Raw genomic sequence first — 17,938 nt, forward strand, 5'->3', positions numbered from 1 at the left:
GTGTGCATTTGGTTGTTTTTGTGTGTGTGCGATGCGGGCAAGAGAGAGGGAGAGAGCGAGAGAGAGATTTGGTCAGGCTGGGCTGGCAGGTGAGCAGACGTTTGCTCCAGGCTTCTATGCTACCTTTTGATACAACAGGCTTTGTGGAGCAGACATGATTTTCCTCTTTTTTCCTCTCTCTATCCTTCTCTCTCTAAAACTGTCACTGTCTGCATGTAATCTCTTTAGGGCTTTTATCATTTCCCTGCCTCAGATCTTGCCTTTCTTATGGTTGTGTTTTTCAGAATAATGTGAAACTTGAGCGACAGATCCTAGGACAGATGTGTGAAGAGCAGGGACTGTTGTACCAGATCAGACAGATGGGTGGCAGTATACTGTCAGGCTAGATCAACACTCTCTCTTCCCTTGGCTCCCCTCTCTCCCTCTGACTTAATTAGCTGTGTTTTGGTGTCAGTGTTTTATCTATCTATCTATCTATCTATCTATCTATCTATCTATCTATCTATCTATCTATCTATCTATCTATCTATCTATCTATCTATCTATCTATCTATCTATCTATCTATCTATCTATCTATCTATCTATCTATCTATCTATCTATCTATCTATCTGTCTGTCTGTCTGTCTGTCTGTCTGTCTGTCTGTCTGTCTGTCTTAAAAAAACTGACATTATAAAGCCTGATTTATATACATCCATCCCTTAAAAAATAAATCTAGATTTTCACATTTTCATATTATCATATCAAGTCATGGATTGAACTGGATTTCTACCTTCATGGTCATCTTCAGTTACCACTATCACACTGTTTTTATCATTCATCTTTTGTTACATCTCTACTTTCAATCTCCCTCCAGGCTATTTCTCCATTTCTACGGATTCTTCCCTCATCTCCCCCTGCAGCTACTCCCTGCTTAAATGCTAAAATGCAGTCATGTTAGCACTTGTTAGTGTAGACATGGCTATTCATTCCTCTGTGTCCGATATAGGGTCTATAAAAGAGCGGATGGATAAGAAATTGTAGCACTGCATACCAGCTGTGACTCAGTATCATCACCTTAGAAATGATGTGAGCAGATAAATGCAGACACACATACACACACACACACACACGCACACTGTTTGCCCAGATCAAGGCCGTGGCTCTGAGGAACTAGAAGGAGATCAGGCACAGAGAGCCTATGGAAATAGACGGCTTTGTCGTCGAAACACCCACCACTCTTCCCTGGGGACGCACTGCTGTGATAGTGTCCTCAACTCCCTTACTTTCTTCTTCTCCTTTTCCATGCTCTTGTTCTATAACCTGCTTCTGACACACAAACACACACATACAACCTACTCTCCCTCCTTTCCCACCTACTTTTTATTGTCCTTAAGCATTTACTCTGAAAGAAGTAGTGATTTTCAGCAACAGTTAAACCTGTCTGTGCTCCTTAGTTTGTCGTCACTTACTTTTAGTTAGAATGAACTTTGCAATTACGCATGAATCTTTCTTTCATTCTGTTTGTTTATTGACTTTATGACATTTAAAAAAAAAACATGTCAATAAATACAGACTGGGCAGGAATGGGTTTATATTCTGGGCTTATATTCACTGTTATTAGCCAGTTAATGGATGTTGTTGTTAATTTTCAAAAATAACAACAAAGTCTGATGGTTTCTGATTTTACTTTCTTTCTGGACCTATCTATTCCTTCCTTTTGTAACCATCCATATCTCCCTCCTCTTTTCTTTGCTAAGCAACGTACTGTGGTGAGCACTCAGAGAATCCCTGTATTGTGAGTCTGCAGCAAAAGTGAGGATTACTAGCCAACTGTCCTGAAAATTGTCCAGGATTCAATACTACTTAGAGTAAATGTACTGAGTAGCTTGCCATTGTATTTTATTTTTTCCACAGTGTTGAATATATTTTTCTTTTTGATATGCCACCAAAACACTCCAAATATACATTATATCTGGCTATCAGGTTAATTTATCTAAGGCAGTTTGGAAATTCATGTTTTTCTTCTGTTCAATCTGTTCAAATTTCTATTCCTTTATTCTATTTATCAACAGGTCAGGGTTCCTTTCCAAAGATATTCATCCATCCTACAGCTGAATGAGAAAGAAAACAAAAGCTCATCTTTTTTATCCTTTTTTTCTTCTTTGTTCTTTGTTACACATTATTTGCTTCAGTCCTGTTTTCTCAAGCCTCAGTGTGTGGTAGATGAAAATAACACAAAGTAAAACACAAAGTCATCACTGGACATCTGGCTGTCCTTTCTGTCTTCTAATCTCTCTTGCACTTGGATCTTTTTCTCTCCCTAGTAATGTTAGCAAACCCACCATAGGCCTGCATCATAAGTAGATTATGAGTAGTTGTAAGTGTGTGTGTTTTTTGAAGGGGGGTGCTGCGAGAATGAATGGAGTGCACCCTCCACCCCCCATCAAGTGGCTTTGCCTTGCCTGCCCGCCACCCCACTGAGCTGGGGTTTGATTCTGGCAGTGACAGCTCTGTCAGAGATCAAAATGGGCACTCCCCCTATTGCATTCCCTCCCTCTCAGGAGCACCTATGTGAGTGAGTGAACAGGTCCTGTGCTTGCACACATGCTGCTAATTGTAAGCACATATGCATAAACAGACACAGCAGCTTCCTACCTTCCACTGTGTTACTAAGCACAGTAATATATATTTGAACTCAATGCGGCAGGAGGAGCTTGCTTTTATTTGCATTGATGTTTTTACAATACAAATCAAATTTCTTGAATAAAAGTTAGGTGTTAGCCAGCCCCGTGTCCTGCTTCTTCTCACCCCTCTCCTTCTGTTTTTCCATCCACCCATTCCCACCCCACACCTGAGAGAGTTGAGGGTCTGCCGTGCCCAAGTTGACCACATGTTTGCAGGGTCAGCCAGAGTATCTGGGTGAGAGCCAGCCTGCTGAGAGCCAGAGCCAGGGCAAGCCAGGGTTGGGTTTGACCAGCAACGAGACCTGGAGTGTGGGCAGACTGAGATGGAGGTGTGGGCGAGACTGCAGCTCTTGTATCCTGCAGATTAGAGCGATCCACCATCTATACACACAGGATGGGCTTTTCAACATACCACACTACCCTGGCCATGACTGCCTGAACTGGGGAAGTGTGTGTTACAAATGTGCAAGTGTATGTGTGTGTGTGTTTGGGGGGTTACATCAGAAAGAGGCATGCGCACTTTTTTCTGATGGGTAATTGCAGTATAAACTTTTCACCCCACTTTCTCATGTGATCTGACTAAAACAGAGCATTCCACGAAAAACGCATGCACCTTGTACCTGTTTGAATGTGTGTTTATGTGTGTGTGCTGCTTGTGTGTGTTTCTGAGCTAATAGCAATAAGAGCGGTGGACTGTGGATTACTTCTAGTTCAGACAATTATCTTTCCACCAGTCAATTCAAGGTCAGTTTTACAAACCCATTTACTTGCCAGCAAATATGCTTCAATCAAGTGTGTCTGAATGAAAGCGCTGTTTGAAACATCTCAATTTCTGTCATTGTTATTGTTTTTCTTACTCCACCATTTTTTATTTATGTATGCTCTTCTGTTTGTAATGGCTTGTAACATGTATATTTTTCTGGAGAAGAGTATTAAGTTGCTTCTTGGTTTTGTATGCCAACTGCCTGTCAAATGGGCTCCTCATGTATATGTGTTGTCTTTGAGTTTGTTGCTCTGCCTAATAGCTCTGGCAAGTGAATGAGGCCTGATGTTTGGAGCTTATTTAATAGGCAGTGCGCGTGCATGTGTCTGCTCTTGTGTGTGCTCAGTCTTTAGCAGTGTGCCACGTCTCAAGCCCCTTATTCTTGGATAATTGTGCTGCAAGTCCTCAGCCTCCCCTTTAGCCTGAAAACCAAGCTCATTGCGGCCCCCAAAGAGCCCCATGACAAGGTAGAGAAAAAAATCCCAAGTTGTCCTTGTGCATAAAAGTAGATTCTACTCTCCAACACCTTTTCAAATTAATATTTGTGATGGGTGCCATTCTGCCAGCCCCAGTTTCTGTTCCCCGCCTTTGTTCCTGCGTTTGATGTAATGGAGGCAAGGACAAAGAGGAGAGCAGGCAGAGTGTGTGAAAATGGTAGTTAAGTGGGCTTAAGGGCTCCTTCAGTACCTTCTGAAAGGCCTGGACCCTGAATAGGACCCTCGCACTGCTAAGCTGTAGTGCAGTAAACAAGACAGGTCCAGCACAAAGGTGCGTCTCAAATGAGCACAGACACCCTCCTCCTCTTTCGCCTCAACCCGTCTCACCCCGATCTCCCACCCGACTCTGACATCTGGCCAATCCCAAGATCTGTCTGTGTCCTCACTCATTCCCCTCCCTTTTTATTCCCCCTTCAGTTTTTTGCTCTCCTTCATATCTTTTCTCTGTTTCTTTAGTGTTTCTCTGCACTCTCTACTGGTGTGTGTGTTTGTGTTTTGTTGTCCTGGTCCCGGCTGGACGGCTTGCTCCCCCTAGCCAGCCTTGTCCCCAGTGCTTGGGCGGTTCGGCTCTTTTGTTTAGTTAATTGCAATGAGTATAATGTACTAGTCTCTCGGAGGTCCACGAAAGACAATTAGACAATCCCAAGAATTTAATGAGACACCACCAGCCCCAATCCCCCATACTCTCCTTTGAGAAACACCCTGCTCTCCATTGGCACCGACAGTGATGTAGTGAGGAGGGGGTTTCGATGCAGGTTGCCTGTCTGTGTCTGTTTGTGTGTTTACCAGATTGTTGGTCTACCCATCAGAGAAATCACCAGAGAGAAAAGACCCAGAGAGATAAAATTGAAAGAAAAAAAAACTGAACAAAATAAAGTATTCTGTCTAGATTTTAAGTCTACATTTATATGGCACATTTCCAGGCCTGTTACACCATGGGATTCTCATCTGAAAAATTGCTCTTCCTGGACAGGACAGACTTCCCGGGAATGTCCGTGTAATTATTAAGAGCGTTTATCCTGTTCACCCAGTGAAGGGACAGAACACTTGACAGTGTCATCCCCAAAAGGAAGAGGGATGGCTGGGGGGCCTGGGTGATAGACGAAACCCTGGGTGGCCCTTTAAGGACTTCACCACACTCCTTTCTCTCACTCTCTCCATGTCTTTTTTCTGTCTCTATTATTTCTCCCATGGTGTTCCCTTTCTCTGTCTCTTTTTCTGTCATACATTCCATCGTCAACTCTTTCTAAGACCTCTCTCTGGATAATGCTAATATAAAGCCAGCCTTTAAAACAGAGAAAATATCCATAAGTGATTCATTATAGCTCTCTTCACCTCACATGGAGATTAATTAATAATAACACTCTGCCATTGTCAAGTGCCTATAATTCACAACCTTAAAACTTACACTTGTACCACGTCATGAAGGAAAAAGTTTTTTGTTATATTCCTTTTGTTTTCCCCTTCTCTCCTCCATTTCTCTCATTCTATCATTCCTGTGCTTTTTTCTCCCTGGCTAATCATGGTGTTACAACAAAAGACGGGGCTCCATTATTGCATGTGTGCGTCCCAGAAGAAAGGAAATGAGAACGGGACAGAGGGTGGCCGTGGCCTGACACTGCACTATTAATCTTCCAGTAAAGCCTTGTCAGGCAGAAACGGACACAAATGGATCACTCCCATTAACTGGGGGAGTGTAGGTAAGGGCTTTAACAAGCGTTTACCAGAGTCCATTTTCTCACTAATGAAGAGGGGGAATACGCGACCTCCCAGCCAAACCTGCCAGACCGCACTTAAAGGTCTGGATAGAGGAGAAAAGGAGGGAGGAAGAAGAGCCAGAGGAGGAGAGAAGAAAAGAATATGTGAGCATGGATAAAAAGCTCTGCCCAGTGCTGACATGTTGTATCAGGCATGGTGAGAGGTTAAGGCTTTGGCCACCTTACTCTTCACCCTCCATCCCCATGGCAGAAGCCTTTCTCTGCCATGGAGATGGAGGGTGAAGACAGCCATATTCTTGTTTCCAAGACCTGTGAACTTTGGTCTGGAAAATCATGGCAGCCCTCACCGTGATGTGAGGAAAAAATTGCAAAATTAGATACCTTGACTCTCTGAAAATCCTGTACTTAATTATCATCTAACCCCTTCCTGCTCGCATGACCACATACAAGCTTAGATGTGAGCACCTATATGTGGCCACAGTAGAGTCACACACAGTTTGTCCTGTGTTCTTTTTTCCAATTTCTGTAATAGATATTCACACACAAGGCCCACAGTTGTCGCATTCTTTGACACCCAAATCTTGTGGGAGAAATGGTATGGTAGGTGTCATTTCATAAGGGGTTTGCATTTATGCGCTATGTTTTAAACATGTGTCTGTCATCCCCCCGAGCTGTCTCCCGAGCTGTCATTTCTGTGGCCAGAGTTCTGTCCACACAGCTCTGAAACCTGCTGGTACTGTGGCACGGCTCTCCGGGATGTCTCAGCATTACAACCGCACTCCCAGAGGGGTGTGTGTGAGTGAGTGGTTTTGTATAAATGTGTATATGTGTGCTGGCTGTATGTTTGTATCTGTGAGTTTCCAGGGGGGACTTGGACGTTGAATTTCTAATACACGATGTCCCTTGTCCCTTGACGCGAGCTGGATGGGCAAGTGATGGTTTTTGAAAAGCTGCATGATAATAAGAGATGTGCTGGATACATATCAAGGATCATGCTGTGGTGGCTTAGTGTAATTCATCACCGCGCCTCCAGATGTCAAAGTGTAGTTTAAGTCAGTGAACATGCAAACAGATACTTAAATAATCACGGAATTTCAGTTGCTCGTGTTTGTCATTAATGGAGTTTTTATTTACTCACAGTGGCTTTCTCCAAAATGATGTCCATGCATGTCATGTACTGAATGATTGTTTTCCCCCCAGCCATGACACCCATATGTGAAACCCTCTGAATAGGTTAGTTGTGCATCAAATTGTTGATAAGGCAGTAATATCACTAGATGGATGCATTTGGCTGTTGTTTTCCTCTGTGTCAAGTGGCTGTTAACAATGAGACCAGTTTCCCGACCACGGCCAGATCAGCGGAGCTAGCGTCATTAAAGAGATAGCAGCACACACTGACCCCAGTGATACCAGAGAGTGAGCAAGAGAGAAGAGGAAGAGAGCCACGGCCCATCCCGTTTGTCTGTTATCACTGGCTCTGTGTTCCACAGGCTCCCAGGGGAAACTACGAGACGAGAGGAAGACTTCACCTTCCTCATCCCCCACCCTGTCTTTCCTAGCACTCCCGCTCCTCAGCAGCCCTCCCCTCCCGCTCCCCACGCCCCAAACATTTTTAATTATATCTTCTTCCAAGTAGTGCGGCTCAGTAACCAAGGAGCTGACATTGATGCATGTGCTGATAAATCCGCAAACACTGGAAACAAGATTAACAAAGATTTTGAGGAAAGGGTGACAGCTAATTTTGCGCAGTGGTCGGCGCCTCATTCAAGAGTGATGTTTTTGATAGAGCGAGCCACGTCTGAGAATTCATGCTCCACGCAGGGGAGGGGTACGCGAACATAGTGTGAGGAGTTCCGCGGCATTTGCACTTTTTAAATTGTTCTTTTTTATCTTTTCCTCTCTCCCTCACTCCGGTCGTTTGTCCCAGTCTTTCATCCCCCCTACTGAGCACTTTGCGTCCTTGTTTTTTTTGTTTGTTTTCATCTTGTTGATTGTTCACCCATAACTTCACATAACATATTCACACTCAACATAATGAGATAATTCACTTTACTTGATTGTCAACACATTTTGCCACACATGCCATACTTCATATAACCTATTATTAACCTAATATGTAAATTCTTTAAATTTTTTTGTCTCTACTTTCCCAAATAAGACAACTTTCCCAGTGATAGATAGCCAAAGAAATAACTTGAGAATAGACAGCACATTCATTCAGCTTCTTTGTTTGTCTGTGGACATTTATTCAGGTGTGTGTGCGTGTAATCAGTGTGATCTAATCAGTAGTGTGTATTGTAGAGTCAGTGACATGCCACTCCAGGCCCGTGGTCCTGTCTCTGAACTGGCTCTCAACCCACTGAGACACTGATACACACTCCTCTGAGAAAGATATCAGTCTGCCTCATCACCCACATCCACACACACACACACACACACTAGGAGAGAGAACCAGATAACAATCATACTTCCACAGCTGATTCCCTATTTTCCCATCGAAGAAGCCACACCACCCTACCTCCTTCCATTCTCTTTCTCCTCTCTGCAGCCAATTTCAGGTCTATACAGTAGAAACATCTTGTAGATTTCTTTTGTTCTTATTTCATGCCTTTCTTTTTTCTCTTCCCTTTTTTCCACCTCTTTATGTGACGTCTCCTTTCTCAGAATCGCCTCCCGTCTGTAGGCAGCTGACAGCTTCTTTCACTTTTCTTTGTCAATTTCTCCTTCTCCCTCTCTCTCTGTCTCTCTTGCTCTCTTTTTCATCTGCCCCCCCCCATCTGCTTTCGCTTTTGTTTGCCCGGCCCCTTTACCATCCCAACTTGATAATGAGGAATGCAGTGTGACCCTGACCTCCATCGGCCCTGCAACCACCTCCGACCCCTCCAGGTGACCTCCAGACCCTGTTTTGACAGCTTGATTAATTACCGAGTGTTATGATTTATGAGAAAAGCACTATGTAAAAATAATAGACAACAGGTGGTCTTAAAAAAAAGTAGTAGATTTGAAAGAGCTTCTAGTGAGGATTGTGATGGCGGTGGGGTTGAGGGGGTTGGTCTCTGTGTGTGAGAAAGAACTGAAGAGAGAGAGGATGTGTTTTACAGCCGCTTTCTATGGTAAATTGCTTTCAACCATTTTTGAAGGCTACATCGGGTTAATAAGAAAATGTCTATTGCTCCATGCATGGTTTCCTTAGTTGCCACAGCATGAATTTCTCCACGTGTATTTGGCCGTATGGTGAGAGGATGAAGGGGATTCCAACATACATGCGTAGCTCCATATGTGTGCTGTGAAGCATAAACCCAGCCATGTGGTAATGACACTATGGAAAATGTGCTGGAACACACAGACATACATGCATACGCACACACAGCTTCTCTGCCTCCTCTTTTCTAGGTTACATCCTGTGAAAATAAGCAGAGTAAATGGCAGGACAGAGTAGCCATAGTGTTTACCCTTCACACTTCAAACACAACTTGTGATTGGCTGTGGCGACCTCCCCTGACTCATGGACCTGTGGTGCAGCTCCACTTAGAGAGAGGTCAGACTCTTGTACTGTTGGAGTGTGTGTGTGTCGTGGTTGTGTGTCTGTGTGCTAATACTGTGGCCTTCAGATTTATTGCCAGTTGCATGATTGTAGCCTGTTACACTCACAGTATACAATACCACAGCTGATAGAAATGAATATTTTACACATATACAATAACAAATTTTATCACCATAAAAGGTCACACTTAACATGAAATATCACACACACCTCACATAGCAACAGTCAGCAACGTTGGCAGGAACATCAGTTTTCTCTGTGGCTCTCCCTCCTAGTTCACAGGGGCAGGGGTAAAGGGATTCCTCTTTGACCCTTGACCCATAGGGGTCATAGTGGTCCTGTGATGTTCAGTAAGATTAATACCCTGGGCGCAACAGCATGGTCTCATTATTCACCAACACAGTGCCGTTTACTGGTGGATGACACCCAGCACAGCGCACCTAGACATTTTTTCAACACAACTGAGTAGTCAAAACCTGAATTTGGAATTCAAAAATACTGTCTTTTGTCATTAATTGCAAAAATGTACATGAAATGGCACATGCTACATAGCAAATATTAACTATTAAAACAATCTATTAAATTGTAATGGGAAGTTATTTCTATTTTAGCAGACAGATGTACTGTATTTTTTTCTTTGTAATTTAACATGGTATACACACATGTACTTGTGTATTATTTTACCATGGTGATGGGTATGTGCCTAGGTCTGTGCATACACATGCATGAATACCTATGTTCATGTGTCTACAATGTTTAGATGTGTCCTGCCATTGACCCCGGCTGGCTCGGTCTGTACATATGGCCATGCGTCTCGCACCCACCGTGTGTGTGTTCATGTGTGCTAACGCACTAACTACCTGTCCAGATGGTGAAGTAGAAACATTCATTGACAGCGCTCTTTAAGAATTCACATTTCTTTACTTCAGTCGAACTGAAAGGCACACTCACTTTTTGGTGTAATTAAGTGTCATTGTTATCATCATGATCATCAGAGAAGGATATTTCACTGCAGAGGTCAGATACCTTATTTTTGTCCAATCTTGTTCAGAAATGAAATTTTGAATAGCAGACAAATACGTCTGTATAACCATCATCATCATTATAATCATCATCTTCATTTAGCATTGTATACCTTCCTTCCTAGGCCCATTGAACTCTGGCTTTGTCTGCCTTCATTTTGTAGCTTCTCTTCCTCCCCCTCTCTGTTCACCTCTCTCCCTGATTTATACATTAAATAGTTAGGCAGGAGGGCAGGGAGGCACCTATCATTCCATGATCTATATCTCTCTGTGCCCTCATTAAAAATACATGTGTATGCTTAGGGGAGACAATATAGAATATATAAATCAAAATGCTAATGGAATCAGAATAAGCCTCCTGTATTTATTTCCCTATAGCTTTACCCCTGTGTGCTGAGCACTCGTCCTGCTTACTGTATTTCCTTTGCTGTGTATGTGGCAAGCACATGTTTGATACTCTAATATTAAAGTATACTGGAAATATTGTTAATTTATTATGCAACTGATTTAATAATCTGCCCAAGCAGTAATGCTGTCTGAGACATGGCCTATTATAATATTCCAGTTTTTGATTTTTTAAGTTTGTCTTATTGTTAAAAGATTTTAATATAAAACATATAATAAAACTTTCAGAAACATTCAGATATCTGGATGTCTGCTAAGTGGCTTTGGAGCTGATTACACATCTGGTGAGACCACTCTAAAATATCAGTGTTGATGAGTTTACATTCACAGTGGCATCTTTGCAAATGACACGCTGGTCTTCTGTAAAAAAAAAAAAAAATTGACAAATGACTTGTGTAACATTTACTTGCACAATCAATAGCTCTGACAATTTCCACCTGGACGGTGATTAATGCTACATCCACCCCCAATCTAGCAACCCCAACCCTGCACCTCCCTCTGTGTGTGTCATGCTGAGAGCAGATGAAGCAGGCCTTCGAACTCTGTGTGTGTCAGTGTATGTGTGTGTGTTTATGTGGCAGTGTCTGTCCAGACACTCGGATGCCTGATCAACCATTGAGCCTGGATAGTGGCTGAACAAATTCACAGATTCACAGACGTTGAGTATGGTAAATAATTGACGCATAAACTGGCTTTGGCATTGCACCGAGTGAGTTACTCAACAGTGTCTGTGTGAGTGTCTTTATGTCTATCCTTTCACTAAGGTGCTGAAAATAGACAGGTCGGGAGGAGCGAAACAGGAAGAGAGAAATATAAAGTGAAACAGAGAGAAAGAAATGTAAATGCGAGCATGAAAAGAAGCTGAGGCATCAGGGATCAGAAGCTGTGCTATTCTCTTCACTTCCTCCACCCCACTGCTCCACTTTGAACTCATTTATAAATATTCAGCTCCACATATAAACAATATCCAAATGAGCCCAGACATCCATGCCAAGGTTAAAAATGCTGCTGCTTATTACAGACACAACTACTTGACTAGCTCAAAAGGTTAGCCTCTTATTCTGACCTAAACTATTTGTGCTCATTAAGATCAAGAAAAAGACAATCATTACCACAGAGTCTTATTTACTTTGACCAAATTAGTGTATGACTACATTAGTGGAAGCAAACACCGAATACAGTCTTTGAACTTGAAGTGAAAAGTCGAATTTAGAGAAACTTAATTAAATGTGTACTCTTTATTAGAGGAGAAACCCTTGCAGTGGGCGATTTGTTTAAAATTAACTCAGAGGGCAGATGGGGAGATGAAGCTCCAGTTTGTCTTACTTTTCCTGTGTCAACATTTGTGTTGGCTGTTCAACTGATTGCTTAAACATAGAGGGATGTGGGGTTAAGCAGAGGATTAAAAAAAATGCAAGTTGAACACATGTATCTCGTATTGCGATTTATGCCACTTAAATTTAAGTGAACCGTGTCTTAACCTACGTTGTCATTTTAGCCTGTTATCTTATTTTTCTTTGTCAACCTTTACATTTTGTTGTCTTTTTTTTTAAAGAAACTGTAAGATAATAATATTTAGTAACATTTAAGTTCTTCTCTGCAAGTACTTGCATGGCCCCCTGGACATCACTAGTTATCAAGATGATGATTGATTTTGTGCTGATAGGCTGATGACAATCCCGTCTCATCTCCTCTCACATCACCCCTAAGATCCACACATGTCTTTTCATAGCCCCAGTGGTACAGTAAGTACTCTCCCACCCTTCTGCTCTCAGGGAAACATAGCTGTGAGTTTGGTAGGTATGGGCGGTCCCAGACTGGTGCTGTGTTAAAATGAGAAAGGGGGCACCGTGACTTAATCTGACATTACTGTGCGATCTGTGTGGTATCTCGGCTTCAGGGAGAGGGGGAGTGGGAAAAATGAGAGAGAGAGAGAAAAGAGGGGGATCGGATGGATAAAGGGGCTCTGCATGCAAAAAAAGCTCATGTAGAGACGGTGACAGACAAGGTCACACAGAGCAGGGTGGCCCTGACAGAGAGGGAGAGCTGGAGAGTACTTGTTATTATAGTATTTACCTTCCCTCTCAGCTCCTTCATACCTCTTTATTGAGGAACAGTGTGCGTTGCGTCTTCCTCCTTCCTGTAAACATTTTTTACTTGTATTTGTTGTCGCTTCAGCTACTAGTAACTGAAATGCAAACAAATTGTAACGCCAACGCATTGCTCTCACTTATTTTACAACTTAGCCTTTCTTCTCGGTCAGCCATTGCGCCTTGTTCAGATCTCAAACCCGACTGTAGCCTGCAGACATCCCTCCCCTCCTCCTCCTCTTATTGGGTATGCCATGCTGGGTGACCCTTTCCCCCCTTGTCAGTCAAGCCTGAGTAGCAAATCAGGATCTGTGTATTGCTAAAACAAGGAAGTGGAGCGAAGGCTGTTGAGAAAAGGGAGCGCCGTTTGCCCTGATCCTAACAGCTGCCCGACATGAAAACTAATAAAATAAGCTGCCAGAGATCCAGTTTCAATGGACACCTATAGACTGATTCTTGAGATGTAAGATGCATATGCACAGATACATAAATCCATTAAAATACAAATGCAATGTGAAGAAGAGCATTTATATGCTCTTATTCAGCAAACAGCCACACATACAACCTCAAATTCACACAACCATACCATTCACTTTCCTCACTGCATGCACCCGTGACCGCTATCAGCCATGCTTTGTACCTGTCAAGTGCTGTCCTTTTCCCTGTGCCCAAAGCCCTGCTCACTACATGAGAGCTCTCACATCAAAGCTTCGCTGAGCTCCACACGCACAGATGAAACACCCTCTCACTCCGGCCGCCTCTCTCCCGCTCCTGCACATTAGACACATTTCATTTCATTACAGCGCCACTGGAAAAATAGAGGTGCTGCTGTCTTAAAGGGACATCTTATTTACTCTCCCTTGCACTTGTCTACTCACTCACATGTGGACATACACACACACGCTATCCACTTTCTTTTCAAATAATGCGACTGGAAGGGAAAATAATGATCTGTTACCATCAAAGTTCTAGTGGACAAGCGGCATCTAATTTGACCGTAAAGAGGACACATCAGTGTCATCAAAGTAGACAATGGAGAGTATTGACAATATTGTTAAGACAGCACTGTATGGCTTCAGTTCTGTAATAATATATTACAAGTAATGCTTAATATCATGATATTTATATTACAGCTTCATACATGTTTTCTTTTTTTATTAGATGTGTTCTCAAAATCTTGCAGATATTAAGGAGCATTTGGGTTTTTAAGGGTTTCATCACGATGATGAGACAAGCTCTGGTTTCCGTAGCAGTGGCAGTCTTTGTTGTGCTATCTGGTGCGGGACAGGATGACAAAGAAGCGCTAAGGAGCGTCCGGAGCGGGGAAATGGGGGTTGGGGTGCCCCCCCTCAGAGGGGTCGGGGCGACCCTCTTGACCGCTGGCCCTAGGGCAGGGACTCAGTGTGGTGGTGGCACAGGGGCACCCACAGGGCATGGGAAGAGACTTAGCCTGCATACTGCAGTAGAAAGACAAAACTGACCCAACGCTAGAGGACCGTGTGTGTGTTTAATTTGAGGCGGTCTCTGTGTATAGGACAAAGGCAAAGTGACCCGATGTTAGCAATGTGTGAGAGAGAGATTTAGTGGTATAAAAAGCAGGGTGACCTGAGGTTTGCAATGTGCATTTGTGTAAGATTCACACTTTGACAACACATCACAACACAAAGATCAGATTTAGCAGGTGTATCCAGTGTGTGTGTGTGTGTGTGTGTGGAAGAGACTTAACAGTTAGCTAGAAACACAAAGACCAAATGACCTAACTCTACAAGGGTGTATGGCAAGATGTATGGAGAGATTTAGCTGTCACAAAACAAAGCAAAGACTAGGATGAGGAACATTAGCTCTGTGGGAGAAATTAATTCTGTGGGATTTGGGTAAAGCCTTGACATTGTGCTGTTTAATTTGAATATCATGCTTTTTTCTTCTAAAAAATATATTTTTTTACATAGATATGTTTGGTATATACACTTAGACAATCACAGTATTAAGTTTTAATCTTTAAAATTGTATTATATTAGAAAAAATACAAACCACATTTATAAACGAGCCTTATTTCAGTTTAAGTTAAAATTATTTTTTTTTAATGTTTAACCAAATATACAACTCATTGTTGTATATTTGGTTGATGGAGAGAAGAATAAGAGGAGGAAGTGTCTGGACAGGGAGAGCAGTGTTGTCCTGACACCAACACAGACCTCTCAGTGTTCAAATAAATGATGGTTTCCGACATAGAGGTGAACTTGGCGGCCCTGCTCCTCCAGACTAAGTACGCCGACGACACTGGTCGCCTTTATAGCAATGTCCTTCTGGGTGACTGGACAGCTGAAAGGGTTAGCACTGTTAGCTCGGTTAGGTGTGTTAGCCTCTCCAAAGGCTATAGGCCACTCAAGGTTAGCATAAGGACGCTAAAGGCTAGGAACTGGGCCACTTGAGGTTGCCAATAGTATGCATAAGGCCAGGAAGGGTTATTGACCAGTGAGGGTTAGGGTAAGAGCACTGAAGACTAAACATGGTTATAGGCCACTCAGGGTTAGCATTGGAACACAGTGTTGCTAAACCATTAACTCTTGGCCTTGTGAACCAGGATTAGGGGAAAGGAGAAATGCACACAAAGTGATGTGATGGTGGGTAAGTGCAAGAGGCTTTTTTCTGTTGTTTTCTGGGCAGTGTGCTTTTCATTTTGTCATTGTTTAGTTTTTTCATATAAGCATTTTATTTATCAGTATTGAATTTAATCATTAATTTATTGATTTTAAATTGTATCTTGTTTTTTTGATGAGGCTGCCATAGGCTGAACTAGTCTTGTCAGTTATTTTATCAGACTGCCACCAGTGGGCAGTGGCACAAAGCTGGTGTGGATCTGGTTAGACTACATCTCTCTTTCTCTCCTTCCTTCTCTATCTATCTTTGTCTTATCATTGTACTATCTATCTATATCTCTCCTTTCGGCTTGTCACTCTTTCTCCCCTCTTTGTCTCCCTCTGTCTCTTCCGCTGTCTTCTTACCTCACCCCCTACTCTTTCTTTTTCATTCCAGCGATCCATCTGTCTGAATGTGCGCTTGTGTCTGAACTTCTATATTTGTGCGCAAATGTCGCTGTGATGTCTGAAGGCTGAATTAAGTCTCCCTTATAGATCCCCATCCATTACCTCTCCAACTTCACTTTTTCTGCTTCTCATACACATACATACACACACAGACTAATAAAAATCCAGGTTTGGAGAAACATCATCTACCTAAAAATTTGCATACAAACTATAATGTGGACATATAGTTTTTTAAAGTCATAAATCATTTTCTAAATTACCATTAGACTTGCTGTGCCTTAGAGGAAAATACAAAACTTAATTCTGTCAACATGCAGATGCAATTATGTAGCAGAAAATTCTTTAAAGCTGAAATTAGAATTTCAAAAAACATTTGTTGAATTTTCAGTGGCGTTTAAAAGCTGATGTAATAGTGAACCAATTTTTAAAACACATACATAAATGTAATAAGTAGCAATTTGATCATGTCCAAAGTTCTTCTCACTTAAAAATGTTTTTTTAAGTTAATTATCTTTATCTTAAAAATAAGTTTTACATTACAAATATGTCCAGCGAGGGAAGGAGAGCCTTGTCTGAATTTGAAAAGGACAGAGAATCAGACTAATTTTATAATCTGAATAAGTGAGAAAGTGTTATTTTGCCGTTGTCAACACACGGATGGTGCTAAGGGCAGGGGTGTGTGGCAGGTTTGATGTCGATGGGCACTGGAGGGACACACACTCATGCTGCGTCAAAGGAAGACAAGCACATTGTGTTAACACTTATTAAGGAAGAGGAGACGTGCTGCCTTGAGAAGACAGTGTGTGTGATGGCGATTTGCAGAGGAAGCTGAGCGAAGCTGCCTCTCTTAACTCCCTCTCACATCTCTCCCTCTCGATCTTTTCGTCAACACTGATGTCTTTCGTGCTCCTTAGTGTGTGTCTTTTGTGTGTGTGTGTGTGTGTATGTGTTTGCACAGGCATATACCTATAAGTTTGAGTCTTGGAGTGTGTGTAGGTGCATTAACAATGGGGCTTATGTGTGAAAAGTACAAACAAAGTGAAACAGGAATCCATCCATTTCCTGGTTTAGTTTCAGAGTGCTTGGGACAATAAACACAGTTAATTAAAATGGCTTCCAAGTTGAAGTCACTAAAACTAACTTTTCTCCACAATACATTTCCCCTCTGTCATTCTTTCTTCTTTTCATTTTTGGCATTTTGAAGTAGTGCACTGATTATTATTAATATTAATCTAAATATTATTTTCATGTGAAAAATTTCTTAGCTTAATTTAGAGTTTTATCTGTAGTGTTCTCTGTAGAAGTTTCAAGTCGCGCACACACAAACACATGCACATGCACAGGTACGTGTGCAGTTGTGGCTAACTCTTTTGTTGAGTGATGGTGGGATCGATTGGGTTTGATATTAAGTGTCACATGGCCTTTGGAGTCACTAAATGCTACTCACCAACTGAAACCACCGTCGCTGAATTCCAATCCCCCATTTATTTCTCAGGCTTGTCCCTGCAGTGACACTCTCCTCTGTCTCTTTCTCTGCCATTTCTTTCAGTCTGGATTTGCATCTTTCGCCCAGTCATCTCATAATCTGTCTTTTAATTGTTGTTACAGTGTTATTTGCTCATAGATATCCACTACCAAGATTTTTCTTAAACACCATGAGCCACTATCAGACCTAGACTAGCAGGAAAGTTTCTGAGCTTCAGTGTAGCAGAGATTATCATGAGGTGTTATTATCAACTTTCCCTAGTAAGGTTGATAAAGTTTATATCGTCTTTTCTGAAAGAAAAAAAGAACAAACAACTAAAAAACAACAAAAACTGTTCTGTCAATATTACATTTTAGGTTTGATAAAGTTTATATAGGAACAACAAACACATCTGCAAACATTTCCAAACAATCAAAAAGGAAAAAAATACACAATCTCCCTTATTGCTTGCTAAAATTTCCTACAGATCTCTCTCTCTCCCTCAATTTAATTCAATTTTTATTGCCATTGGGTTTTATTGGCATGGGAAACAGATGTTAACATTGCCAAAGCATGTGTGAATAAAAACATTCACAGAACAAATGTGCTATTAGAATATATACAAATAAGTAAGATAAAAAATTATTGACTTGCAGTTAAAAATACAAGTAAGTGAAAACTACATAAACATCTCTCTTTCTCTCTCTCACACACACTCACA

The 17,938-nt window shown here is 41.9% G+C and overlaps 1 protein-coding gene across 7 annotated transcripts in view; it reads left to right on the plus strand.

Moving 5' to 3' along the window:
- fam172a (family with sequence similarity 172 member A) overlaps positions 1 to 17,938 on the plus strand; it is a 160,503-nt gene that overhangs the window by 47,752 nt on the left and 94,813 nt on the right. The gene's annotated exons all lie outside the window — the stretch shown is intronic.

This window comes from Siniperca chuatsi, linkage group LG5, assembly GCF_020085105.1.
Source record: "Siniperca chuatsi isolate FFG_IHB_CAS linkage group LG5, ASM2008510v1, whole genome shotgun sequence".
Lineage (NCBI taxonomy): Eukaryota > Metazoa > Chordata > Actinopteri > Centrarchiformes > Sinipercidae > Siniperca > Siniperca chuatsi.